Below are 10993 nucleotides of genomic sequence, written 5' to 3'. Positions count from 1 at the left end.
AAAACATTTTAAAACACTTCTTCCCACACAGCCTACTGAAGTGACTAACCTTTGAACACACGTAGTCGTTTTACTCTGAAAGGGCAAGGTGCTTCTTCTTTCTTTCTTTTTTTTTTTGATAGGCATTGTTCCAAAGAAGCAGAAACTGTGACCCCCCCCCCCCCCAAGTGCTCACATATAATATCCCCTGTATTTGTCAGCAGTGCTGAATATTTAAGTAATCCGTGAGTGAATCCTTACAAAAGGGTCCAATTTGACAAAGGCCAAGTGACTAAAAAGAAGCAAACAGCAAGTCCAGCTTGTTTCATCTTTATTAGAGGAAATTCTGTAGATTGCCGTGTTAGGAAAAACAAGTTTGTCATGACAGTATTACCACTTCCCCACTCTGAGCCTGTTTAAGGGAGTCCACTCATAATTGCTGACTCAGTTTGCCTCCAGAACTAATGTATGCTCCAAACAGTCCACTGGGTTGATTAGAAACAAGCAACAGAGGGGCAAACTGACGATCACTTAGCAGTTTTAGGTTTACCAAAGCGTGCTAATTGGTTTGTTAAGATTGCAAGGGTGTAAACAATGCCCTTTACAGGAATGGAAGAAAAAAACCCACAAAAACCAAAAAGCAAAACCCTAAAATGTTAAGGCGACCGGTTCAAGGTCACGGAGGGAAGGCAACTGAGACTGGGCTCTTCAACTCCTCGCTCCTTTATTGGACCTGAGTCAAACGCGACACCATCAAGGAGTTTCAAAGCTGCGTAGTAAAACAGCTAGCGTGGGCAGTCCTTTTGTACTCCAGCTAGAGTAAAATTAACGCAGCCTCCAGTCCTCCCATCGCTGCCTGACAGCATCCAGCAAATAGGTGTAGGGTTTAGGAGAGCAGAACCCAGCTGTCCTTTCTCAGCTGAGTCTTTAGAGAAATTGGAGCCAGGAGGGTGAGAGGGGCAGGGGCTGGGAGAGGGAAAAGGAAACAGCTGAGAGCAGGACCAGGGAAAGGAAGGAAGCGGGGGTGTGTGCCTCTGGGAGGGAAGGGGGGGGGGGAGAAGGACAAGAATGAAAAGGGGGCCGAACTCAGGCTAAGAGAATCGAGCGCCCGTTGCCTGCAAAAGGGGGCGAAGGAGGCCAGTAAGAGTGAGGGGAAAGCGGGAAGCAGAAGGAAGGGAAGGAAGTAAGGAAAGAGGAAGGAAAGGCAGGAGGGTTAAGAGGAAGAGCGGCTGCAATTTCTGCGGCCGGCTCAGTAGGAGGAGCAGGAGGGGAAAGAGGAGGATCCAGAGTCAGTCAGTCAGGCAGCCAGCGGGAGGTGGAGAAAGCAGGAGGAGGAGGAGGATTAAAAATGGCCACCAACAGCTGCGGGAGACGGCAACAGCCCCTCACTTCCCGGGATGGTCCCTGCGGGGCGGCCCGGTCTTGATGGAGAGGAGAAGCCCGAGAAGCGCCGAGGCTGAGGCGGCGGCGGCGGCGGGGACCCAGCGAGGAGAAGGACGTGGGGGAGCAGGGAGCCGGCCAGGAGAAGGGAGAGGCGGCGGCGTCGCTGCCCCGGCCGCCTAGCGCCGCTGCCCGCCCCCGCCGACCGGCTCCCGCACCTCGCGGCCGCAGCATCGATCCCGGCCCGAAGCCCCGTCCCCCGCAGCGGGGCTCCAGGGCCCCGCCGCGGACGCCGCCCCTTCCCCGTCGCCGGCCCGCCGCGGTCCCCGCTCCGGGCCAGGCCCGCCCGCGCCCACCCGCCCTCCGGTGAGTACCCCCTGCCCGCCGCCCCCCGCCCCGGCCCCGCGCCCGGCGCGCCTCGGCCGCTTTGTTCGTGCGGGCCGGAGGCGCTGCCCACTCGCGGCCCTGCGCCCGCCGCCCCTGGGGACAGGCCGCGGCCCAGCTGCCGTCCTCCCCCGGGACCGCGCTGCCCCGGAGCCGCCGCCGCCTCCAGGGCTGGCGGCCTGGCCTGTGTCCACCCTCGCGGCCTGGAGAGGGCGCCGTCGCGGTCCGCTCGGGGTCGGGGTCACGGGCCGTCGGCGATGCGGAGCGATGCTGGGGTGCTTCGGGGGATGAGGAAAGAGAGGGCTGGACATTACCTCCAGTGAGCAGTGGGGGCGTAACCTGGCGGTCCAGGAATCCAGGTCCGGTCGGGGCCTCTCTGCCAGACCCGGCGGGGTCTCGGTTTCCGGACCCCCCGCCCCCGGGCACAGCCGAGCGAGGCCTCCATCCCTCGGGCGCTGTCTCCAGGGCTGCGGGCCTCTCCTGGCTTATTCCCGAGCCCTGCTCTACCCACCCCCTCCCCCCACGCCCTGTGCTGGAAACCTTCGTTTATGGAAGCAACTGGAGATGCTCCTGGGGAGTGTTGGCCCTTTTATTCTCTTGGACGGGGGATGCTGTGGCATCGCAAACATTCACAGTTAGTGGGGTTTAAAGAGCAGATATGACCTTTCCGACCGGCAGACCTGGCCAGTGTTTGATCCTCAGGTGCAGCGTTTCATTGATTTTTACCATTCAATTCTGAGATCTGCAATATTTGGTCTTCCCTTCACTGAAATAATCTGATAAAACCGATCGAAAAGATGTTTACTATATATGTGAACCCTTGCCTCGACTCCAGTGCCTTAAAAATGGTTGTTTCCTGTGGGAAAATGGTGTTAATGCGTACGAAAAACTATTTTTTGTTCCGTGATGGGCATGAGTTGGTTAGTGCCGAGTGATTATTGTAGTCTGAAAACCAAACAATTAAAAAAGAAAAGCAGAACCTTTTGCTTTGAGATAGCAACATATTTCCAGGTTGGAATTATTTGATAGCAGATTTAGGACGGTTTTCACCATCGGGCTGTGTTACAAATAAACAACATAAACATAACTAAAAATATGTTTATTAAGAAAAAACTAGATGCGGTCTAGCAAAATAAAAATCTCGCTTAAAAAGAAAAAACTTTAACATGGGACTCTAAGCATAGGAATTAGTTGGTATGTTTCTTTTTAATTTAAAAATGCATATTGCATTAGACTGACTTGAAAACTCTTCCTGCACGTTAAAGCATCAGTAATGCATGATAACTTTGAACCATTCATTCTTGGGCTGGTAGAAATACAGGTTTCTCCAACTAGTGTCTTTTTTTCTGAGTTGAAATCAATTCATGTAAAAAATGTTATGTTTCTAGTTTAAAATTTCTGCAAAAAGGAGATAATGAATTAGAAACATGATGTTTAAGTCTTACTTGCAAAACCTGTTTTTTAAAAAAGTAAATGACAGTGTAATATTTTGGTTGGATTCTCTACTTTGAAGATTCTTAAATTCCACTTCTCAACTTCGCAATTTTAAGAGTTTACATCAGGTGGTTTTAATTTCATTCATGTGCTTCAGAGGGTCCTTGAATCCTTGAAAATCATATGCAGAATGTAGCATATATTTGCATTTTTTTCTGGGTGAAGAATCTATGGAGTCATCACATTCTCAAAAGATCTGGCTAAGCAAAAAATTATGAACTACTAGATATGTAATTAAAGAATAAATCTCCTATATTTGGAAAATTAAAATTCTTAGAATTAGGTTTGATTAATTTACATCTCCACTTCCAATCATGTCTAAGAAATGTTTGTTATTAAGGCTTTAGCACATTGAAATCATTTTTCATGCATTGTTATTGAAATCTCAGGAAAATGTTAATCCCATTTTACAGATAGGGCAGTAAATATTTAGAGATGCTTGTTCAAAGTCACATAGCTGCTGATGGGCCAGCATTTGAGCCCAGACTGTCTGAAGCCAGAGCCAGCACTCTTAACAAGACTGCACTGGGCTCCAAGTCAATTTGCTTGATGTTAAAATGAGTAATTGATGTTTCCTTACAACTGAAAAGTGGACCTGACGTTATCATAACAAAAGATATCATGGTATTTTAGAGCCACTGGCTCCAGAGTAGGAAGAGACCTTCATGATACTAACCTCTCTTAATGATACTAGTCTGAAATGACACTCAAATGACATTTTTACAGCATCCTCTGTCCCTCTGTTTTTTATACTTCCTGTGATTACAAGTTCACTTTTTTGACATTTTTTATCATCTTCTATTTATGTGAGTTAAAATCTGCCTTCCTGATATTTCCACTGATAAGTTCCAGTTTCTCCTTTTGTATGTATGATGCATTTGTCATCCATAAAAGAATAAAGAAATAAGTGACTCCTCTAATTTTTTTGTAGTCAGGTTTATTGAAGTATAGTTTACATGTGGTAAAAGTTTTGAAAAATGTATACAGTTGGCTAATCACCACCACAGTCAAGATAGAAAACATTTGTGTCTCTAAAAAGTTCTCTCATGTCCCTTTGTAGTCAGTCTGCTCCATCTACTTCCAGCCCCTGGCAACTGTTAATCTAATTAATGTCCCTGTCATTTTGTCTTTCTAGAATATCACATAAATGAAATCATACAGTATGTAGTCTTTGGTGTCTTCTTTGATTTATAATACTTTTGATATTCATTAAGTTGTTGCATGTTTTAGTAGTTTGTTCTGTGGTATGCTGATAAACATTGTAACAACCTGCTCTCCAAATAAAAAAATCCCTGATTGTAGCATCTGCTAATTATTGCAGTGTAAATACTTTTATCATGGCCCATATTAAGCTACCTAAAAGCAGCTTGCAAAAGTCCTGAACAGTGGGCTCTCACAAAGCTGTACCAGCCAGCCCTATCACGCCCCTGAATTTGTTCCTTTGTGTTGTTGAGTAACATTCTGTTATATTGAGGTATGGCAAATTTGTTCATCCGTTCATGAATTGGACATTTGAATTGTTCCCAGTTTTGGACAATTATGAATAAAGCTGCTGTAAACAGTTGTACAGGTCTATGTGCAGAACAAATGTTTTCAGTTTTCTTGAGTTGTACCTAGGACTGGGATTACTGGGTTTTATGAAAAGTGTGTATTTATCAATATCAGTAACTTTTTATTGAAGTGCCAAACTATTTATTTACAAAATGATCATACCATTTTGCGTTCTTATCTGCAGCAATGTAAGAGAATTTTAGTTGCTCTGCATCCTTGTTGACACTTAGTATTGTCAGTTATTAAGATTTTAGCTGTTATATGTGTAGTGGTCTCCTTTAATGTTTTTGACTTATTTTCAGTAGTACTTGAACTAATGTGAACTAATGTAGGAAGTTTATGAGAGACATAGATAAGTAATTTTTTTTTGGCTTGGTCATCAGTTATCTCACTATGAAGGCGCTAACAGTTAAAGGATGCTTCTTTGAATTTCTTACTGTGCAGTTGACTTTTATGTTGTTGGAATTCCTTTTTTAAAGAAATCATCGTTAGAGAATTCTCATACTTAGCTTTTAACATGTTTTAAAAATATTAATTTAATCATTTATTTTATCTTGGTATGGGGAGGTAGGTAGTTTTATGTATTTTTAGAGGAGCTACTGGGGGTTGAACCAGGACCTCAAGCATGCTAAGCATGTGCTCTATCATTTGAGCTATGCCTTCCCCAACTTTTAACATTTTTAAAAATGCAGCTTTGAAAAAGCTAGATAAAGCTTTGTTTCTTTAAGAAAAATTTAGAATTAAAAAATTCCCAATTTATAGTACATGTCTTCAATTTTTAATTTGACTTAAAGGGGGGAAAAATAGATAATTCAATCATGTAGTCTTTGAAGTCATCCCAGATCTTGTAAGGAGCATTGATTCATCCATAAATGATTGTAGCATTGCTTTTCAATATTTAGAAAGCTGATTTTCATGTATTATAATGTATGTTCCTCTCAGTTAAGGTGACGTTTGAGCAGAGACCTGAAACATTTATGGAGTGAGAGTTTTAGATCTGAGAGAGGAGCAGGTGCTGAGGCCCCGAAGTAGGAGGGTGCTCGAAGTGTTCAGAGAACACCAAGAGGTTGGCTGGAGGGAGGTGAGAGCTGAGGTCAGGGTGGTGGAGGCGCCTGCAGACCGCGTAGGCCAATGTCAGGATTTTGACTTCTGATCTCAGTGAATTTGAGCCTGGACTGTGTCCTCTGCGTGGACAGAGATGTACTCCCGTCTCCTTGAAGTTTCTGAGGTAGACCACCCTCTCCTGTCTGTAAGCCTTTCCTCCTACCAGAAATAGCGTTTGCTTGCCCCTCCCGTGTGTTCTCTTACCACCCTGTCGTACCTCTGCTAAACAGATGCTTTGTTTGTCTCCTCCTCCTAGATGGAGGTCCTTGATTGATTTTTCTTTTTAAAGAATTCCTTTGAATTCCTTTTTCATTGAATGAATGTTAAGTTATGGCATTGCTGAAAATGAAGTTAATCACTGAAAACTGGGTAGGAGAGACCGAACAGTATTGCTTGTGTGGATGTTGATTCTGTCTGTTTTGCTGACCACTGTACATCTACTGCTGGGGCAATGAGCTGTGCATAATAGGTGCTCAGTAAATGCTTGGTGAATGAGTGCATATCCATGTACCAGCCTCTGTTCGCTCTTTCCTCTGCTTCTCTTGAACCCACGGGCAAGCCTCCCCAAATCCCTTGACATGTTTCCCTGTGGCTTTATCCTCTATCTAGCTGCATGCTCAAGAAATGCCAAATGCTTAGATAATTCATTCATTCCAAGCAAATGTAATCATAAATGTAGATAATTTCTTTCCAAGCTAAATAGATAGGGTTTTTTTGCACAATGTTTTGATTCATACACACTTCTGTTTTCCTTTCTTCAGTGGAAATTTTTTGAGGTTACTTTATTACTGGGCCCTCAAATCTTTAATAAACAAGACACTGATAGGTCTCGAATATCACTTCTATGAACAACTGAAGCAGGAGCCCTGCGGAGTGCGAAAAGCCTAATACCATAAATAATGTGTTTCTTTTGGTTGAACAGGCAGTTGTCGTTGGTGTATTTACCCGACTGTATGAGTGCAGAGCTGTGGGGTTTTGTGCTCACCACTGAGTCTGCAGAAGTGTCAGGCTCCAGCGTAGACACCTTCAACCTCGGAACATTCTAGGTTATCATCTTAAGCCTAGGATCGGTAACGGTAACTCTGAATCCCTCAGTCCACACATCTCAGGCTTCCTCGTCCTGTCTGACCCCCTAGTACCTGCATGTCTTTGAACCTGCAGGAGAAGGATGTTGGGAGAGGCTAAGTAATGGATCTGCAGAAGCTATAAGACTTGAGGCAGAATATTTAAAGTAATGTCTGTTAGTGATATGGGTCATTTTCCCTCCATTTTTGTTTAACCAAAAAAATCAGTGTGTAATAGATTGTCTTGTGTATAATAGAACATAAATATGGGATTATTGATCGTGTTGTAATCCATTGTGACAAGTCTAATGATGATGTGCCCTGTAGTTTTTTAATATGAGATACTTTGTATATTAGCCCACTTAAAGTGGATACTATGGGTGTTTTGACCAACTACACTGTGACTTCACTAAATGCTGAGGTTTTGCTTTGTTTTGGGTTTGAATTTGTTGTTACTGTTCTAATGGTTATGTGTGAGTAGGGCCTTGGTTTTATTTCTCTAGTAGAACAGTCTTACTGTTAAATTTGCATATTGGTTTCAAGGAAAATTATTAGCAACTTAGATTCTAAGTTTCCTTCCATAAAATTTAAAAATTTTTTTTCACCGGCTTCTATTTGTATATAGAATATTAGTGTATGACTTGGCACAGTATTAATGCATTTAGTTATTTTAAGTTTAATGTGTCATTGCTTTGTGATCAGGTGTTCCAGTACCCCAAGCAAAACCCTTTCTATCATTATGCTAACCCACTAGCCCATACTTTGAAGTCTTAAGAAAACTGAATCCCTAAAGAGACATAGGTGGTAGGTGGTACTGTAGTTATGCATTTTGGTGAGGTTGCAAACTTAGATTAGTAACTTTAAGTCAACTAGATACACGTGAAGCCACAATGGATTTAAAGTACCACTGTACTGTATTTTGGAGTTTTAAAATAAGACAACTGAATGAGGATTTTTTTTTTAATAAACTAATTACAGTTTGTTTCTTTTGTGTGTGGCCTAATCCTTTTAAAGTACTTGTTATTACTACCTATAAAAGATAAGTGTGTATTTATAATGGTACTTCTGAGGCCCCCAAATTAAGAGAATTGAATTACTTCTGCCTCTGCCACAAGAAAGCTGTTACTTTGGGTGGGTCACCTGTCCTGTCTGGCCCCTGGTTCTTCATCTATTGGCAGTTCTTTCCACTCCAGATCCCTCAGATGATAGAGATCATTGCATTCTGACACTAATTCTTTTAGCTCTCCTTGTTTCTTAAGCCCTTGGTGCCTATGTTCTGAGAGGTATCATGTTACAGCTTGACTTTTGACATGTCTGATAGGTATGTCTTCAACACTCGATGAGTCGACCGGGCCCAGCTTCCTCTTCCTGTATAGTGTTTCTTCCTAACTTGTGTCCCTCTGTTCTCCAGCCAGTAAGGACTTCAAGGAGACCAATTAATTTAATATAGCCTAAGAAGAATAGGAATCTGTTATATAGTCATTATCTGATGTCAGAAAGTCACTACAACATTATTTTGTTTTATCTGCTATTTTTTATTCAGGGGGAACAACTTACGTACCTGCACAGGACCTTGTAGGTTTGTTCTCTTGATCTAGGTGAAGCATCCACCCACATAGCTTTTGCTTTAAAAATTACATAACTTAGGAGGTGATTAATTATTGTGTATAGAACTCAATGTATCTTCTCAAAATATCCAAATCTCTTAGTATGTTTTGAGTGTTTGAGTTTAGGAAAGCAACTTATTTACTTGTTTTAATTTCCCTAATATTTATTCAAACTGCATTACCTTACTGATATATTTTTTAAATTTTGAAGAAATTACAAACTCAAACAAAGTTTTGAAACTAGCAGGTCCTCATGTGCCCATCACCTAATCACCCTTCCCCCAGTGATAATGTCTTAAGTGTCTATGGTACAGTGCTGGTTTGTATTTTATTATTAAAAAGCATAATGATCATGCTCATTTTGAAAAATGTTGACAGATAGAAGAATGTTGATACTTTTGTTCTCAGAGAGTGAAGAGTTTAGCTTCTATGCTTTGAGTCCATGGGCAGCAGACCAAGGGTCTGTTTCTTCCCTGAATTTCTTATAAAAAGGGCAACAGTTCACTAGGTGAATGGCTGATATTTTTTACCAATTAGGTCATTGACAGCCCCGAAATCTAGTCAGGTAAAACTCAGTCATGTGGCATTCTTCTTAATTCCTTTTTTCTAGGCTCTTTTATTTAATCACTACTATATTTGCTTACTGGAACTCCCATTCTTAACATGTAACAGAATATAAAGAAAGAAATATTGGGCAGTTAGTCAAGGGATTGTATTTATTAAGTACATACTATCACTGTGTTGAATATAGAGGAGATTTCAAAAAAGTCAAGGGGTGTTTACAGTGTAGTTGAATAAACAGCTGTAGAACATTATATTGTGTAATATATTTCAGCAAATTTTGTTCTCTAAGTACACATAGGCATGTAATTGGCCTGCAGTAAGCACTGAGTGAATGAATATAGTTAGGTAATAAGCATGTTGTCAGAAAATTATGTAAGTCTTAAGAAAATAAATGTTTACTGTCACTCTTAGGAATTCTAAGGCTACTCGTTATCAAGTGAAAGAATGATAATACATGTCTTATTGTGCTTCTTTATTCTCTTTGTCCTAGAAATCCCTCAGTAAATTCATAATCAGATTTTCTTGATTAAAGCCTGGGTTTCTCTGACTCGGAAGCCCAAGTTCTTTTCCCATTGCACACTGCTCAATAAGACACAGTAGTAGGTGATTTAAGTGACAAATGCCATAGTTAAGTAAACAAGTATTAAATAAAAATAAACTGCCAGTTATTTTTAGAAATATCATTATGTATTGATTGCCTAATAATTTTATTTAACCTGATTTATTTGTGTAATGACTAGTGATTAAATTAGACTAAACAAAAGGATTCAGCTTGCTCTGAGAACCTAGTTCTTATTTCCCAACATGATAATACACTGTAAATAGATTCTCAAATGATGCTATAATGTACTCTAATAACTCTGTGCTTTTTTTAAACTATTTATTCAGTGTTTTATTGTGTGCTGTCCTTTATTGTGTACAGTGGGAGCTACACTGATGTTTAAGACACGAATAGTTCTGTTCTCAATAACTTTATAACATAGTGGAGATAAGACAGATGCATAGAGAACTGGATTGTCTATGATCAGTCTGTCTGAGAGGCACAAAAGTTCTATGGACACTTAGGGAGTAGAAAGATTATTTTTAGTTGAAATGATTAGGGTAACCCTAAGATGATGTTTGAGCTGAATATCAGGGGGATTGATAGAACTTCCTTGGTGAAAACTGAGATTTGCTTATATCAGAATTACACAATATTATAAAATGAATTGATTCCACCATCAATGAATCAGATGAGGTCTCTTGGGAAAAAAAATTAATCTGAGTTTATTATTTAAGCAATTAGAATAAGGATTAGAAATAAAATAAAACACTTAGAAGAAAGCATATTTTTAATATGAAAACTTTAGTTTTGCTCCCGAAGCATTCCACAATTAGGTCACCATGATAATTGTACTAAATATGACTTCCTTAGCATGTATTCTTTTTCAAGATAATTTGATCTATTGGATTGATGACAGATGTGCTTTATATATTTCATTTCATTTGCTAAGTCCAGAATAAATTAGATAAGTTATCTCTTTGGTCAAGATGAAAATGAATTTATTACTGTTCTATTATTTCTGAAGTCTGACCTGTGTTTAAAGTATTTCTATAAATCTGAGTGAAATAGCATTGAAAAAATTATCTTGACATTGTGAAGTTCAGCATTGCTAAGAGGTAGCTGTTGGTGGGGGGCTTACAGGAAAGGCTGGAGGAGGAAGGGGAAAGACAGTGTGGGTAAATGGGAACAGCACAGGGGGAACAGAGAGAGAGAAAAGAGTTCCCTGTAAAGGGGACTTGTTCTGTGGCTGTCATTCAGTCTAGCAGATGCTGACCTGTACCTGGTCAAACCTGGAGCATTTCCAAAAGCTCGTTTCTTCATCA

The 10993-nt window shown here is 41.0% G+C and overlaps 1 protein-coding gene across 6 annotated transcripts in view; it reads left to right on the top strand.

Moving 5' to 3' along the window:
• Window positions 1–1080: 1080 nt before the first annotated feature.
• Window positions 1081–10993, top strand: part of WDFY3 (WD repeat and FYVE domain containing 3) — a 242948-nt gene continuing 233035 nt past the window's right edge. For 4 of the 6 annotated variants that reach the window (XM_064486001.1, XM_031433246.2, XM_064485996.1 and 1 more), the window contains exon 1: window positions 1082–1725. The gene's annotated coding sequence lies outside the window, so the exon portion shown is untranslated. Of the gene's footprint in view, window positions 1726–10993 lie in introns of all 6 variants that reach the window. The other 2 variants (XM_064485992.1, XM_064485989.1) reach the window with 1 other exon arrangement.

The sequence above is a fragment of the Camelus dromedarius genome, chromosome 1, assembly GCF_036321535.1.
Source record: "Camelus dromedarius isolate mCamDro1 chromosome 1, mCamDro1.pat, whole genome shotgun sequence".
Classification (NCBI taxonomy): Eukaryota; Metazoa; Chordata; class Mammalia; order Artiodactyla; family Camelidae; genus Camelus; species Camelus dromedarius.
Note: the sequence above shows the minus strand (reverse complement) of the source record. Positions and strands in the feature narration are given on the sequence as shown.